General features: G+C 37.0%; 1 protein-coding gene across 1 annotated transcript in view; it reads left to right on the plus strand.

Annotated features, from left to right (window-relative positions):
* The window catches only part of LOC110287578 (sodium-driven chloride bicarbonate exchanger-like), a gene marked incomplete at its 3' end in the record, with an annotated part of 308,235 nt that overhangs the window by 138,849 nt on the left and 151,150 nt on the right, over positions 1 to 18,236 (plus strand). The gene's annotated exons all lie outside the window — the stretch shown is intronic.

Below are 18,236 nucleotides of genomic sequence, written 5' to 3' on the forward strand. Positions count from 1 at the left end.
AGTTCGTGTACGTGGAAGGTATGTGCTTTTGGAGACAGGCATACTATTCACATATGAGTATATGAAAGGTTCCTGAACTGTCATTTGGCATTAGCCCATTTGTTTATCGCTGGGTCCGTTAGCCGCCTGCTTGATTTAATATTTGGTGTGATTGATTTGCCTGTCTTCTACACAATTCCTCTGTCTGGCGCACAGACTTTGACTTAAGGCAGCATCCCTTTTAGTCTGGGGCAGCTCAAGGGAGGTGTGGGTGAGGGGGTGGGAGGAGGTCAGTATTTACATGGTGAAGCGGAGATGCCAAACGTTAGTTACCCCCTAGCTTTCTATCAGCGTGATCATTGCCCAGAACAGCAGAAATCTCCGCAGCACCAAACCATGTAAGAGGCTCTTTTAAGCTCTTCAGTTGTGACCCACCTTGCAGACTAGGACCGCTGTAAACTGTCCTTTTCCAAATCCGTTCTCATCTTTCGAATACACAGTTATGTGATACCGTAGAAGGATAGAGCAATTTCTGGGCCACTGATTTAGGGCCTTAGGCTGCAGCCGGGTTCTAATGCCGCAAAAAAGATCCCGGTTTGCTTCCTGCATCAGCTGTGGCTACTGAGCATGCCCAGTGTTCCCCAGGACACCAGGTTTGGATAGGGAGGGAGCAGAGAGGTGGGAAGAACACCAGTGTCACCACGAAGAACAGAGCCTAAATTAAGAGCAAGGACAGTGGTGGGGGGTGGGAAAGGGTGTCAGATAATTGGCCAGCACTGCCTTAAAGCTAGAGCCATTGTGTGTGTGTGTGTGTGTGTGTAGTGTTGAAAAAAAATGAGTAAAAGATTTGTGTACCTTCTTAACTTGAATAGATACATAAATCGTGTTTCTGTGGTTACTCGGAATAAATAGTTTTAATGATACCAGGAGCTGTTTGTTCTGTAAACGCCAGGAACTATACACAGGAATTACAAGATGGAGATTTAGGAAAGATTAAATATAGGGGGGATAAAATCCCTTTTGTGGCAGGGGAGTGGATGGGGGTTGGGACTTGTCCTAGAAAAGCAGGCTGAAGCCAGTTTGATGTGGCTTATGGGTTGTCACTTGGTGGGAGCAGTTAAAGGATTTAAGACCAAATGAGGATTATCTGCAGGGGGTTAGAAATGGATGACTTTACTGGGCTACCGGTTTGTGGCTTAAAAGAACAAGGAACATAAAAGTTTGGCTAGAAAAGAGGAACTATCATAGAAAAGAATTAAAGGCCACATTTAAAAGTTTTCGTTTCCTTGGTGTTAATGGATAATATAGAATAGTTTTACAGGTTAATGCTAACACAAGAACCATGTTAGCAATATGTTTTTAAAAAGCCTAAAAATTAGGAAAAAATGGTGGTTTTGGCTCGATTTTATATTTGTATAGTGTTGTTTTTAACTTCTCCAATTGCTTTAATCAATAAAAAAAGAAGGTCATTTTTGCTATGTAGTAAATAAGAAATTGAGGCACATGGAGTCCAAATAAAATGTTGAAGGTTACATTGTAAGGAAGCCAGGCTAGACTATAGATCTTCGAAAACTAGTTTAAAAAAATCACTCAATATTTTTGTGTTAGATTTTTTTCATTATAATTTTTGGTTTTTTATTAGATATTTTCTTCAATTACATTTCAAATGCTATCCCAAAAGTCCCCTGCCCTTCTCCCCAACCCACCCACTCCTGCTTCATGGCCCTGGCATTCCCCTGTACTGGGGCATATATAGATTTTTTTTAAAATCAGGCTTACTACAATCAGTTTCCAGTTTCTCTTTATGTATGTTTACACACACACACACACACACACACACACACACACACACACACACACACACACTGTATATGTTTATATGTATGTAAGTGTATATTTATACATTTATATGTATATCTATATATACATATGAAGAGAAATCAATATTATTTAGGAACATATTATACTGAGGCCTGGCATTTCTTTTTTTTTTGTTTGTTTTTTTCCTGTAACCTTGGAACACTTAGGTCTTTCAGTTTACAACTGAAAAATGGGAATGCTATGGTATATGCCTTTTCATTTCATTTTTAAAAATATTTGTTTCTTTATTTCTCTGTATGTAGGGTGTAACTTCACTGTACATGTGTGGAAGTCAGAGCACAACTTGTAAGAGTCAGTTCTCTCCTGTCACTGTGGGTCCTTGGTATTAAATAAGCTCAGGTTCTTGGACCTGGCAATAGTCACCTTTGTCAGCTTATTTATCTCACAGGTCTAAGGCCACATTTTAAATGTAGTTTGACTATATAGGTTAGCTGTGGAAGGATAGTGACTCATTCAGTTAACTGCCTCTGGGCAGAGATCTGTCTAGTTTATTATTTTATTTGTGAAAAAGTAGATAAGGTTATCTTAGGAAATGGAAAATGTTAGAAAAAGAGAACATGGATTGTCTAAGTAACATTTTTATTTAATTTGATTTATAATCTAAGTTATAATTTTAATTTAAAACAAACTTATTACACATTGCTGCTTTGGAAGACATGTATAAGTAATGAATCCCAAGTCTTACTTGAGTATCTATTCTAGAAAGGTGGACTCTAGGAATAATGATATGCACAGGGTATTGTTTGTGAGAAGGGGAGGGGATCAAGAATCTATATGTTTTAAGCTTATGGTAAAAGTTTTGAGTTCAGATTAAGAAAGTAGGATAGTTTAGAAAGGGAAGAAAAAATCTGGGCCAAGCAGTCAGTCTAATCAGAGTTAGAATGTATGGTTATCTGTTTATGACATCCTTTTAGTTTAGGCTTTGATGATGGCTGCTTAGCTGTACCTACATCTGATCGACAGGTGTGCAGTTCAATGTACTGAATGTGAATGGAGACACGTGAGCACACTTTCAGCTCCACTCCTCTCATGTCTCAAAGGGCATAAGGCAATGCTGCTTTCTGAGAGCTGCCACAGCGGTCTCTTCAGTGAGTGCCGGCTAAGATGCACTATGCACTTACACGCTGACACTTGAACCTAGGAACTCACACACTGAAGTGAGCTCTACTACCGAAACGCATTCTGGTCCTGGGTTATATTCTTAGATAAAAGAAATGTAAGTTGAAGATTTGATTGTTTTTTTTCAAACAGTGTTATTCTGCAATCCAGACTGGCCTCAAACTCAAGGAAATTCACTTCTTCAGCATTGGAAGGAAGGGCTGGAGTTGCAAATATATGCCATCACACCTGGCTTTAATGCTTTTGTCATAAAAATTGCCTCATATATTCCTCAAAACTAAGGGTATGTTAGTTTTCTTTAGGAACAAGGAATAATTCATTTATAATCCCACTTGCCATATACCATGTGCCCTTCCCATATATCACTTATCGAGTAGTGTGTGCATTAGAGCATGCTAATCAATGGGTTTTACTGTGCAATCTTTATTTGTATATAATGTTCTTTGCTCATGTTCACTTTACCTTTATTCTCTTTTTCCCTCCTCTTTCCTCAATTCCCATCCTCTCCTCCAATAGCCTCTCTTCTACTCTCATGTCTCTCTCTCAATCTCTCTCTCACACAATGTTTTATCAGGATCTTTTTGCAAATGAGACCATTTCATTTTTTCTTATGGTAAGCTAAAATTTCTCTCTCTCTCTCTCTCCACATACACACACACACACACATGTCTCACATATTTATTTATCTGTTGATTGACAACTAGATTGTTCCACATCATGCTAGTATGAGTAATGCTACAGTAAACATGGAAATGCAAATATCTCTGTGATATACTGATTTAGATTCCTTTGAGTAGATAGTGATGAGTGGACACCTATATAATATGGCAGTGATATTTTTAACTTCTTTTGGAATCTCCATATTTCTTTTCATTGTGGTTGTACAAGTCTGTGTTTCCATCAGTAGTCACAATGGTTCCTTTCCCCTACATCCTTGCCAACATTTGCTGTTTATATTCTCTGTGATAATTGCCCTGACCGGAGTGAGGTAGAATCTCAGTGTGGTTTTGATTTGCATTTTTCCTGATGACTAGACATGTTAAACACGTTTTTATGTTTATCTATTAAAAACTGTCTGTTGTGTTCATTTAGTGATTAGACTGGTGAGTTGGTTTTGGGCTAGTTCATTGGATTCTGTGTATATCCTACCTTGATAGTCTGTGATTAGATGAATAAATAGCAAGGATTTTCCGGATTCTGTAGACTGTTTCTTCACTCTGTTGTTTCTGTGAAGAAGCTTGTTGCTCTCATACAATCCTGCTCATCAGCTTTTGGAGTAACTTACTATAGCATTAGTTTCCCTTTCAGAAAGTGCTTGTTAATGTCTATATCTTCAAGTGTCTCTCCTATATTTTTCTTCAGCCTTTTTGAGTTGTAAAATCTTACCCTAAGGTCTTTGATCCATCTTGAGCTAATTTGGGATGGGGTATAGGGTGAGAGATACCGATCTAATAACTTTGTCATTCTAACTTCAATCTCACTCCATTCTAAATGAGGATATTTAGTTTTCTACATGCTCTCCTTTAATAGACTGTTTTTTCTTTTTCTTTTTCTTTCTGCAATGAAGTTTTTTGGACCTTTGTAAATAATTAGCTGGATGTGGCACTGTGGGTTTATTTCTGGTCCTCTACTCTATCCTGTTGGGCTTTATGCCTTCTCCTGTGCCAGTACCATGCTATTTCTGCTATGATGGACTCTAGGGCAATTTGAATTCAGATACTGTGACACCTCTAGTGTTGGATTTTATGCTTGGGTTGCTTCACCTTTTACGTGTTGGGTTTCATGATTTTTCTTGTTTTCTTTATTTATGAAGAATTCCATTAGAGTTTTGATGGAAATTGCATTGATTCTGTAGGTAAGTTTTGATAATAGGGCAGTTCCCCCAATATTACCTCTGGATAGGTCTTATTGCTTTAGAGCAGTTTGTGTTCCCAGCAATATTGTATAGAAGATAAAGACATTTCCCATATATTCTTTTCCTGTCCACATGTTTAGACACCTTTACTAACAGTATTACTCACCAGAATGTGATATTTTGTTACAGTTTATGAATGTTTACTGACACTCCTCAGTTTGTGGTGAGAATTTTGCTCCTGCCTTTCCACCTCTATGCTGGGAATTTTGCTAGTTTGCTTGCTTGGGTTTTGTACATGCTTTTACTGTTATTATCTGAACAGCCACTGTCAAACTCAGGGTCATCGAGAGTTTTTCCTATGTTATATCTTCTCATGGTTTTTATAGTTTTGTGTTTTTTAAATTTCTGGTTAATCTTGAGTTATTTTCCTGAACAATGAAAAATATATGTTGAAATTTATTTTTTTGTATTGATATATAGATATTCCAGAGTTTCATTGAAAGATACTATTATCCATCTACTTATAGTGCCTTACTCTTTTGTCAGAATTGAGGCATAACAGGCCCTCTGTGTCTGTGGGTCTATTCTGGTCTCCTCTCTGCTCTCTCAACCTTCTTCATATATTGCTGGAGCTTTATAGTAAGTCTTGGTGTTGGGCACTGACAGTCCTTTAGATTTGTTCCTCTTTGTCAAAAATATGTTATTTTTTTGTGGATTTTTCCCTCTCTACAGAAACAGAGAACCAGTTTGTTAACATCTACAAAAGAATTCGCTTCTTTTCTTTCACTTGTGATTGTATTGAATCTAAAGATAAGATGTGGAAGAACTGATGTTTCTCCATTGTCTATTTATTTAGTTATTCAGTTTATTTTATATTTATATAAAATATAAATTTTATGTGTTAAATTTATATTTATGTACTTTTGGTGTCAGTATTATGGTTAATTGTTTTAAAATTCAATTGCACTTGTTTAGTGCTGGGAAATATGACAATAATTAATTTTGTGTATTAATCTTGCATCTTGAACTTTGCTTCACATATTATCTTCAGGAGGATTTTCCTGTTGATTATTTAGGATTTTTTTTTTTTACAGAAACAATTCTTTTATGCATAAATAAAGATTTTTATTTCTTTCTTCCAAATCTGTATTTTCTTTTATTTTGATGTTCTTATTGCAGTTATGACAATGTTAAAATAATAGAAACCTGATGGGACATCTTTGCCTTGTTCCTGGTCTTAGTTGGAAAGCAAAGAATTTCTTATCAGAAGTGAAGGGGAGGGGACACCTAGAGGGGGCAACATTTGGGATGTAAATAAATAAAATAATAAATAAATAATAAGAAGAAAAGATTATGTAAAGAGCTAGCATTTCACCCCAATTTTCAAGATCACTGTAAGTCTGTTCCTCATGAAATGTGTATTACTGTAGTATAGTATTCCAAACTCTAAAAATCATGCTTTTTTTGTTTTTCTGATTTTCATAGTAAGTTTCTCCAAAAATCTCATGCTTGAAGATAATTTTTTATAAACTAATGTATGTCTGTTTTCAAATATGTAAGTGGTGAAACAAAAGAAAAGCAGATATGAATCAGCAGAGAACAGATGAGGGTTAGTTATGGACGGGAGTAAGATTTTACTACAAATATGTGTGAATAAACTTTTGGGTTTAAACTTTTAGACACTACTTTGAAACTAATATACTATTTTAAATAATATTTTATTTAGTTTGAAAATATGAGTATTTTAAAATGTATATTGAGTAAAAATATTTTAAAATACTCTGTTGCTTAAAATGTTTATAATTCATGAGTTTATTAATTTTAATAACTAACATATTCCTGTTCCATACATTGCTACAAAAGGAACTGAATATTAAAAACATGTCCAAGAGACTAACCTAGTGTGGTTTATTAAATATATAAAAGTAGCCTCTTTTGCCTAATAAAGAGTTTGAGTTTTAAACTGTGGGGGAACACCCTCTTCAATAATTCAGGTATTCACTAATGGTTTCATTCTGAGGTTGTTTTCCTTGTTTAGATGTTACAAGATGAGTATTAGTTTCCTAGGTCTTTCATAAAAAAGGAAAACAATCTTCCAGTTGAAAACATGTGCATTAATTTTAGTCCTGGAGACTGAAATGAAGGTGCCATGAGGAGTGTTCAAAGCTATAACTCTAGTCCTTGCTTCTTCCTTTGCATATTCATTCCTCTAGTATCCTCTCTCTTTTTGTAGGGATACCAACATATTTGATTAGAGCCAGCCTAGTAATCCCATTTTGACTTGTGCACATTTAAAAAGATTTATTTACAAACAAGGATTCCACTCAACATCTCTTTTTGGAGAGCATAGTTCCACACGTAAGAAAGCATGTGATATTTTTGTTATAGGTGTCTATTTTCACCCTCACATTTCAATGGTGATTAAAGTTCTTCATAAATTACATAAAAACTTAAAACCTGGCCAGGAAAATGTCTTATCAAATAAGGGAGCTTGCTACCAAGGCTGACAACATTTCAATTCCTTGAACTGGAATTCGAATGAAAGAATCTACTACAATTCATCCTTTGATTTCCATATCATGCCGATACACACATAAATGTAATAAAAATTTAAAAACTTAAAATTTACTATTTAGATATAATTTCTAATATTAAACCAATAAAGAGGAAACTAACATCAGCTGCCACATGTAGAATTCTTTCTTTTCCCTTCCTTCTTTTTCTTGCTCCCCCTCCCTCTTTTAAAAAATATTATATAAATGTGTGTCTGTGTGTGTATGTATGTGTATGCTCCATCTTCATGTGCATCAGAAGAGGGAACCAGATCTCACAACAGATGGTTGTGAGCCACCATGTGGTTGCTAGGAATAGAACTCAGGACCTCTGGAAAAGCAGTCAATGCTCTTAACCTCTGAGCCACCTCTCCAGCTCGTCTTCTCCTTCTTACCTTCACTCTTTTCTTCTTTCCCACTTGGTTTTGCTATGTAGCCTAGGTTGATATGAAATTTGATTTGTAGCTCAGCCTGGTCTGAAACTTATGACCTGCTTTCCTTAGCCTTCCAAGTACTGATCTCGCAGACATGTGCCATGAGGCATGTTTCGAATGTTTTCTAATAATTAATGCAGGTATTCTAGTAATTAATGTGCCATCTTCCCTGGCACACCTGACAGATCTATGCATATATGTGATCACATGTACTGTTTCCAGTAACTGAAACAAATATTGTGGGGTTTTTTTTCTTTTTCTTTTTTTCTGTTTTATTTTTCTTTCATTTTTCAAGATAAGGTTTCTCTTGTAGCTCTAGCTGTTCTGGAACTCACTCTGTAGACCAGATCACTGGCCTTGAACTCTGAGATCCTCTTGTGTCTGTCTCCTGAGTGCTGGAAATAAAGGCATGTGCTACCAGATCTGTCTTTAGAAACTTTGTTTTATATATGTGAGTACATTGTTGCTGTCTTCAGACACACCAGAAGAGAAAATCAAATTCCATTGCAGATGGTTGTGAGCCACCATGTGGTTTCTGGGAATTGAACTCAGGACCTCTGGAAGAGCAGTCAGTGCTCTTAACCGCTGAGCCATCTCTCTAGCCGCAGAAACCTTTTTTTTTTTTTTTTTTTTGAATTAATTTTTTATTAGGTATAATTTTAAGTGTGCAATTCAAAGATTTTTCAGTAAATTTATAGAGTAGTGCAACTGCCATTATAATCTTGTTTTAAAACATTTTTTAATGCTCACCCTAAATTTTCTTTGAAGCCACACAAAATCGCAGCATGAAGGTGAGAAAGTAGTAATCCCTCATTGATGAGGAAGTAACAGCAGCCCCGCTCTCTCACTTCTGCTCCCCTTCCCCCATAGTCTCTGAGTCACACAGGGAAGGGGTGTGGGCTAAGCACGCCACAGTTGCTCATCTTCTGCACTCTGACCAGATGCAGGTCTTTATATTAAGTTCAACCTGCTGCAAAATGAAGGCTCTCTGCTGAGGATTGAGGGCTGCACTAATGAATGGACACAGAGACAACTATTCAGGAAGTAGTTTGATACTATATTCATTTAGTAAATAATCATAATCAGTTCTTCTGTATGAATGATAACTTCCTCACCCATGGGTCCTTGACCAGGTTACAGTGCCAGGCATAAGTTTTGTCTTACATGGTAGGCGTTTAATCAAATCAGAAAGCTATCGGTTCCTCCATACAATTTATGTCACTAGTGCACCAGTTGGCATGCCTTGCCAGGCCTGACACTTTTGTAGTTAGCAGGGTTTACAACTGGGTAAGTCTGTTGATGACTTTTCTCTCTCAGTAGCCTGCATAGCACCTTCCAGCACTATGAATGCTCTCCAGAGGGCAAATTTCTAGATCAAGACCAGCTCCATGTCCTATGTAATTTCTTCAAAAGTACAGTCTTACAATCTGGTTTTGGTAGATATCTAAGTGCAAGTACAGGAGCTAAAACATAGACTTTAAAAATATGAATTCCAATAGGTAAGTAGTAAATAAGTTTCTTATTTATCATTCATTGAACATCATTTAGCAATATCACATCTACAATAGTAATATATTAGTTATATTTGAATGTGCACACATGGAGCTATAGCCTGCTCCTCAGTGGGTTCTAGTCTCTTCGAAGCTGACTGTTTTAGGTGATGCTGTAGTACTGTCATACAGCCAAGTGCACTGAATTTCCTAAATGTTTCCTGAATAATTTTTAGATACCAATACTACTCACATTAATGAAGAGCTAGATCGTTAGGGATGGACATTTATAGGTATACTGATTATAAGTTATGCCAACTTTGATAAACTAGCAACATATTTACCTTGTTACTATTCTTATCTGTAAACTAGAAATGGTAGCACTGATACCTGCCTTGTAGATTTGTGAGAGTTAGTAAAATACATATATATTAAAGATTCTTTGGATTAATGACAAGTAACTATGGTTACTGCTATTATTATTGGCTTCATCTTTTTACTTTTGAGTGAAAATGATTATATGAAGATTTTAAAATGATATAATTTATTGAACAATTGATTCAGTAGCTTGATAGATCTATTTGAAAGTAATAGAGAAGAGTGTCAATAGCATAATCTGGCAATTACATAACTATGTTTTTCGGGGTGGGGCGATGGCTCAGCAGTTAAGAGCACTGACTGCTCTTCCAGAGGACCTGAGTTCAATTCCCAGCAACCACATGGTGGCTCACAACTATCTGTAATGGAATCCGATGCCCTCTTCTGGTGGTTCTGAGACAGCTGCAGTACACTTATATAAATAAAATAAATGAATCTTTAAAAAATATGTTTTTCATAATTATAACGTTACTATTTACTTTTAAGGCTAGCTTAGAAAGACTTTAATGCAAAAATAATTTAGACAATTTATTTTTTTAAAATTTTTATTTTAGATAATCTTACTTTCACATAGTAATTATAAAAGTAATACATATGGCTTCTATGTGTATTGTATGCTTATCCTAATGTTAACATTTTAGATACTAGATAGTTAACAAAAACAGGATACTGATATTTATGCAATTAACTTTGCTATCTTATTTAAGGAATCCCTGCAACTGTGAACAATGGCTCAGTTGGTAATGTGCTTGCTGCACAAGTATGAGGACCTGAGTGTGGATGTAGTCCCTATGCAAAAGTTAACTGTGGTGATGTGTGCTTGGCATCCCAGCACTAGAAAGGTAGAGACAGGACCCAAGGGGCTCACTGGCTAGCAAGTCTAGCAGAATTGGGAAGCTTCAGGTTCAATGAGAAATGCCATCTCAAAAAGGTGGATAGCGATTTAAGAAGACACTTGACACTGACTCTGGCTTAAACACACACACACACACACACACACACACACACACACACACCGCAAAACATTTTTTAACAGACAGCACCAATTTTCCTATCCTATTAAATATTTATTGAATGTATTTAATATACATTTCAGAAAAACCTCATTACATAGCATACCTCTTTAATCTTCTTTAATTGTGACCTTCACATTTTTGACATATACAAGTCATTTAAAGATATTACTATTATTTTTATTATATTTTTTGAGAATTTTGTGCAATGCATTTTCAAGTTTACACTCTTTTCCCCTATTCTTTCTAGATCCCCAAACCTTTTTTCCTACCCAACTTTGTGTCTAAAAAACAAAACACAAAACCCAAACCCAAACCCAAACCCAAAACCAACCAACCAACCAACCAACCAACCAACCAAACAAACAAGAAACCCAAACCTGCCTATTTCTTACTGTGCACTTGTTTGAAAACTTTATATTAAGATTCAGGCTGTGAGTTTTGGTCATAAATACCATGGAGGTGATGTCTTCTTTTCTATGCCTTGTATCACTTGACACAAAAACCCCTAGTTTTTGGTGCTGCTAACTGAACGAACAAAACAAATAAGGAAAAGAAAGGAGACATGACTGCTCCTAGGCATAGTGGAAGAGAAAGTTTGTTATAGACATATGGAAGAGCACAACCAGAGGCATGGACCTCTGGGATAATCCCGAATGAACAGGACCCTGAACTGTGCCATGGCAGGGTAGGGGTATGAAGAGAGAGGAAGTAGGGCTAGGATCCAGGATGCCCAAAGGAACAAAGAGGACTGGTCACCAAATGGTTGGATTATATTGAGAAGAGCAGACCAGCTCCCTGGGCTGGATAGTTCAGGGTAGGAGGCCTGTAAGCCAGCCATACACATAACAGGTATGGACTATAGGATGCATCATGGACCTGGCCACCATATCCGCTTTGATGTGTTAAGTAGGCATCTCAGTCCGGGGTTGAAACCTAACATTAACCTTTATTATGGAGGTGTTTCTTGGAATTTGGACTATCAAATAAACAAGCAAAACCAACCAGCCAACCAAACCAAAGAAACAACAAAACAAAATAAAAATGTTTCTTTTTGTATAAAACTCTGGTAGAGATGCAAATGTACTTTGTTCAAGCTTTAGCATCCTCATGGTGAGTATTTCCTGTAGTATTCTAGTGTTTACTGTATCATAATGATTTTTCTATTTCTTTTATTTCCATCTTTAAAATATAAGATCTAGGCCTGAAATTCTAGCTTCTTGAGAGGCTGAGATAGCAAATTTAAAATCTGCCTCTGTAACAGAATGAGTTCAAGACGAGCTGGGCAGCTTAGTGAGGCTTAGCTTTCAAAAAAAAAATAGGGGGCAATGACTATAGTTCAGTGGCTGTGGTTGACTGTGCCCAACATTGGGGCATTGCTGTCAGTCCTTTCCCAGGTTCATGATTTTGCATTTGTTTTGCCCTATGGGACATCTATGTGTCCACTGAATTGTAACTACTACCCATTAGTGCCTGATGGGATCATTAGTGGAAACATAAGTGATGGCAATGACTCTCTTCTCTCTGTATCGATCAATATCAGGTGGTCCAGTACTGAGAAGTACAACCCTGAGCTCCTACTTCATCAATACCTGACTGTTGATTGGTCCATTCTTATGTGCACCTAGTGTGAACATTTTTAGCTTTGTGAATTCATGATTGCAATGGCTGTGTCTTGCCCAGGAGATGGCATTTCTCAGCCTTTTACCTTATATTCTGACTCTTTCTTTTTTCTTTTTTTCTGCTTTATATTTCAACAACATTACTTAACTCTTAGAGGGAATAATGTATAGATTATACAGCATGTAAAGTAAATCATATTTTTGAATTGGTTACAAGACAGGAGTTTTTCATATGATTTTTCTTACCACTCTTTCATTTTGGCTTACCTTCTCCCATCTTATCTCCCCTTTCTCCTCTACCTCCTCCCTGTTTAAAGATCTCTACTTCTTTGCTACTTTCATAGTATCCTGTTCCATTCTCTCCATTCCTTAAGAAATCTCCCCTCCAACAGCCTCTTTCTAGTTTCCTGCAGGTCCATGTTGAACAAGCAAAATTAGGAATTTGAAGTTAGGATCCATATATGATAGAGAACATGCTGGATTGTTTTATTTTGATTGAATTACCTACTTCAATATAATTTTTTCAGTTTTAGCCATTTGTCTGCAAATTTCATAATTTCAATTTCATTTTTTTCCAATTTTTTATTAGGTATTTTCTTCATTTACATTTCAAATGCTATCCTGAAAGTCCCCCATACTCCCCCACTTCTCCCCTACCCACCCACTCCCACTTCTTGGCCCTGGCATTCCCCTATACTGGGGAATATATAAAGTTTGGAAGACCAAGGGGCTTCTCTTCCCAATGATGGCCAACTAGGCTATCTTCTGCTACATATGCAGCTAGAGACACAAGCTCTAGGGGTACTGGTTAGTTCATATTGTTGTTCCACCTATAGGGTTGCAGACCCCTTCAGCTCCTTGGNTACTTTCTCTAGCTCCTCCATTGGGGGCCCTGTGTTCCATCCAATAGCTGACTGTGAGCATCCACTTCTGTGTTTGCCAGGCACTGGCATAGCCTCACAAGAGACAGCTATATCAGGGTCCTTTCAGCAAAATCTTGCTGGCTTATACAATAGTGTCTGCGTTTGGTGGCTGATTATGGGATGGATCCCTGGGTGCGGCAGTCTCTGGATGGTCCATCCTTTTGTCTCAGCTCCAAACTTTGTCTCTGTAACTCCTTCTATGAGTGTTTTGTTCCCAATTCTAAGAAAGGGCGAAGTGTCCACACTTTGGTCTTCATTCTTGAGTTTTATGTGTTTTGCAAATTGTATCTTGGATATTCTAAGTTTCTGGGATAATATCTACTTATCAGTGAGTACATATCATGTGAGTTCTTTTGTGATTGGGTTACCTCACTCAGGATGATATACTCCAGATGCATCCATTTGTCGAAGAATTTCATAAATTCATTGTTTTTAACAGCTGAGTAGTACTCCATTGTGTAAATGTACCACATTTTCTATATCCATTCCTCTGTTGAGGGACATCTGGGTTCTTTCCAGCTTCTGGCTATTATAAATAAGGCTGCTATGAACATAGTGGAGCCTGTGTCCTTCTTACCAGTTGGAACATCTTCTGGGTATATGCCCAGGAGAGGTATTGCTGGATTTTCCTGTAGTACTTTGTCCAATTTTCTGAGGAACTGCCAAACTGATTTCCAGAGTGGTTGTACAAGCTTGCAATCCCACCGGCAATGGAGGAGTGTTCCTTTTTTTCCACATCCTCGCCAGCATCTGCTGTCACCTGAATTTTTGATCTTAGCCATTCTGACTGGTATGAGATGAAATCTCAGAGTTGTTTTGACTTGCATTTCCCTGGTGATTAAGGATGTTGAACATTTTTTCAGGTGCTTCTCAGTTGGTATTCCTCAGTTGAGAATTCTCTGTTTAGCTCTGTGCCCCATTTTTTAATGGAGTTATTTGATTTTTCTGGAGTCCACCTTCTTGAGTTCTTTATATATATATATATTGGATATTAGATAATTTCAATTTCTTATAACTGAATAAATTTTAATTGTATATATTTACCCCACATTCATTATCCACTCTTCGAGTGATTAACATTTAGGGTGATTCTACTTTCTAGTTGTTATGAAAAGAACATCATTGAACATGGGTGAGCATACATCACTGTAGTTGGATTTAGTGTCCTTTGGCTATTTGTCCAGGAGTAGACTATCTGACTAATGATGGCTCTATCTCTGGATTTTTAAAGTTCTCCATAATGATTTCTACAGTGGCTATACCAGTTTGAACATCCAATAGTGAATATGGGTTGCTCTTTCCTTACATCCTTACCAACATTTGTTGTTTTGTTTCTTTACTTTTTGGTTTGTTTGTTTGTATGGGATATAGTCTCCTTTTGTAGCCATGACTGGCCCTAAACCCCTTATGTAGACCAGAATGGCCTCAAACTCACAGAGATCCTGTTTTTGTCTCACAAATGAGATTAAAGTCACATACCATTATGCCTACTAATATCTCATTACTTGAGACTGGGAGGAAATGGAATTTCAAAGTTATTTTTATTTACGTTTCCTTGATGGTTAATGATGTTGAACATCTTTGAAGTTAGTTTATTTATTTATTTATTAAATAGAAAGCAGAAAAAGTGATTTGACCAATGTGGTCACACTGGGAATAAAAAATACTAAGAGATTTTAGGAAAAACACTAAATCTTCAGGGTCCTGCAATGAGATTGAAATTTAAATAGCAGGCCTAGAAAGTGCACATCAAAATGGTACCATTCAAGTTGTAGTTATGCCTCCCACTGACTCATTGTTTGGATTTTACTGTGTGCAAGAGACAACATCTTCCTCCAGCTGGGCTTTTTCTTTCTCTCAGCATAAGATTCTTGGGGAAACTTCCATTTATTTGGGGTCCATTGTTTCAGTAGTCTGATAATTAGATTGCAAGATATTTCATTTCTGCCAGGCCTGTTACAATTCCACTTTTTTTTTTAAACACCCCAATCTTGGGATGGAATAAGTCTGTTTGTAACAGTATAATAAAGAGAATGCCTATAGAAACCAAGGTTAGCACACATTTAGTACTGTATAACCATGCATAAGAACTGCTTGTCAAAAATCTCTTGGTTCTAGTTACTGTTGCAAGGACTGACAGTTGTTGGTTTGAGTCAGGGCCTTATCATGAAACTTAGCTATACTCAATAGTACCCTCCTCCCTTTTCAGTTTTTAAGTCGTGGGAAGCACTGCCCTTCCCAGAGTCTTGATTTCAGTTTTGACAACTTCCTCTGTTGACTCTGAACAATATTTTCTGAAGATATTTTGGATTAACTGAGAGTTTGGTCCCCATTGCCTCTTGATTCGAGGAAAGGACTCATTCTGCATGATTGAATTTTATCCCATGCTGGGGTAGAGGGTAAGTGACAGGTATCAAAAAGTTAATAACAGTAAACCCTTTGTGTTCAATTTACATAACTGAGACATGGAAGAAATGGCTCATAGGTAAAGCATATAAGAACTCCCAGAAATAAGCTAAAAAATGGTTACTTAACTTTAAATTTTTGAATGTCAATGAGGCTGGACCAACAGCTGCTGAAAGACACTGGACTGCAGAAAGAACTGCTGAATTAGATCACCCTGTATAATTTAAAGATGTTTTAATATCAGAACGGAAGTCCGGGAATGTTTTGTGTTGGGGAAGAAGTTTTGTCTATATTTCCACAGGTTCTGGGTTCCATCAAAGTTGATAAAAATCCAATCTGAGTAAGAGAAACTTCCACATGAAAGGTCTACTCAAGGAAGGAAGAGACACAGAAAGAGGACAATGCAGATGACACAGAAAGCTGATCTGCCCTGCAGGAGGACAACTCAACAAACTGGCTGAAAGATTATTTCTCAGGCTGGCAGACTGGAAAACCTTGATGCTTAAATGGACATTTGCTGAAGGACAGATGATCAGGACAATGGACCTTCGTGAGGACTCTTAAGATTATGGGATAAGGATTATTGCATCAAAAAATCTTTATAAGTACATTTGGACTGTTAAGATTGTAAGATTCTGTTGTAATAGTTAAACTGCATACAATTTTATCTTAAACAGAAAGGGGGAAGATGTATCGGAATTTTAATCCAGTTCAGTCTGGCAAGGGATCACATATCCAGCTGGAATGCAGACATGTTACATACCTTTAATCTCTCTGGCTGGAATACAGACACACCCTTAGTCCACACCTTTGATCCCTCTGGCTGGAATACAGATATGCCATTAGTACACACCTTTGATTCCAATCAGTGGTGTCTAGTTTAGAGGTAAGCAAAGTGATGAATCAGAGAAGGATTTGACAGAATGAATTAGATAGGATATGTCCAATTCTCACGAGGACAGGAAATAGAGGCTACTCAAAGAATGGTGAGGGAGAGTGTGGAGCAGTTGAATTCCGTGCAGTTCAGTTTGGCTGCAGTTGTGCTCAGTTCAGTTGAGTAGAGTTAGAGCAGTTCAGTTCCTGGAGTTTGGAGGCAGCCTTTCCTAGCAGAGCAATTCAGTCAGAAGCTGAGAGAAACCAATTTGAATCACTCAGCTTGGAGAGAAGTTTGAGCCAGAACACCTGAGTTGAGCCAGCCACCAGAGTTCAGAAAGAGCTAGAGTGAGTTTATTCAGCAGTAAGTCTCAAATGTTGAAACATTCTAGGCCTAGTTTAGCAGATGAAAACTGGAAGCTGAACCCTTTAAGGCCCAGGCTTGGAGAAGATTAGATTGAACAGAGGCTAGAAGATTCCAGGCCTAGGCCTGGGGATTGTTAGACAGAAGTGCTGTAGGCTCAGCCTAAGCCATGTATTCATAAAGCTTGGTTACAGCTCTCATCTCATCCCTTATTTCCATTTACAGGTTACCTGGAGCTTAGTCTGCTTGTCTTGTGGGTAAGATGCCAGCATCTTAGGAATGTTACCCAGTTCCTTTGTCAAAGGCTTTGCATAAGCACAAATGCCACATAATAGACAATACTGAGCTATAAGGTTTTAAAAAACATAGCCATCAAGAGTTAAACTGCTTTGAAAGTTAAGTAATTTTATACAGATTTACAGAAATCTAAAACATAGCAATGTTCAGATGGCTTACATCATTTAAGAGGCATCTTATTCATAAAGCCAGAAATAGTTAGCATCATGTCACAGATATAGCTTATATGAAAGTTATATAAAAAGCGAAATTTAGAATCTTTAATTTAGTAAACTAAGTCTATAACACTGACATTTTTTTAAATGTTAAATGATTTTTTTATAAAAATTTACTTATTTATTTTATGTATGTGAGTATACTGTCCCTGTCTTTGGACATGCAGAAGAAGGCATCAGGTCCCACTACAGCATAGTTGTGAACAACCATGTGGTTGTTCAGATTTGAACTCAGGACCTCTGGAAGAGCAGTCAGTGCTCTTAACTGCTGAGCCATCTCTCCAGGTCCCTAACATTGATAATTTTAATTTTAAATCTCTTTCAAGTTTAGAGACTAGTGCTGATTCTTATAAATAGATTATGTACAACTGTATTATTTTGTCAAAGTAAAAAGACATATGTCCAGGTTTTAATTAAAAGAATTGAGCATAATAACATATTTTTGATACTTTTTAAAGATTGTAGTCAGAAAGAGGTCATCATTGAACCATATATGTAATGTAACCTTTATAAAGAGGCAAGGCGTAGTATATCTATAGCTTGTCATCATCCTCTTTTATTTCTTTCATGGCCTTGTAAAGCACTCTACTAAGTGTAGATGCTTTGCATTATTCATTCGTCTATTGATGGGCATTTAGGCTGACTCCACAACTTTGTTGTTGCAGAAAGTACTGTGATTACATATGTGATAGTTTTCATTGTCAACAGAATCTAGAATAATCTGGGAAGAAAATCTCAATGTATTGTCTATATCAGGTTGTCCTGAAGGCATGATTGTAAGGGTATTGTCTTGATTATCTTGAGCTGTGAAGACCCAGTCTGTGAGTGACTCCAT

Source organism: Mus caroli (genome assembly GCF_900094665.2).
Source record: "Mus caroli chromosome 2 unlocalized genomic scaffold, CAROLI_EIJ_v1.1 2_unlocalized, whole genome shotgun sequence".
In the NCBI taxonomy this organism is placed as follows: domain Eukaryota; kingdom Metazoa; phylum Chordata; class Mammalia; order Rodentia; family Muridae; genus Mus; species Mus caroli.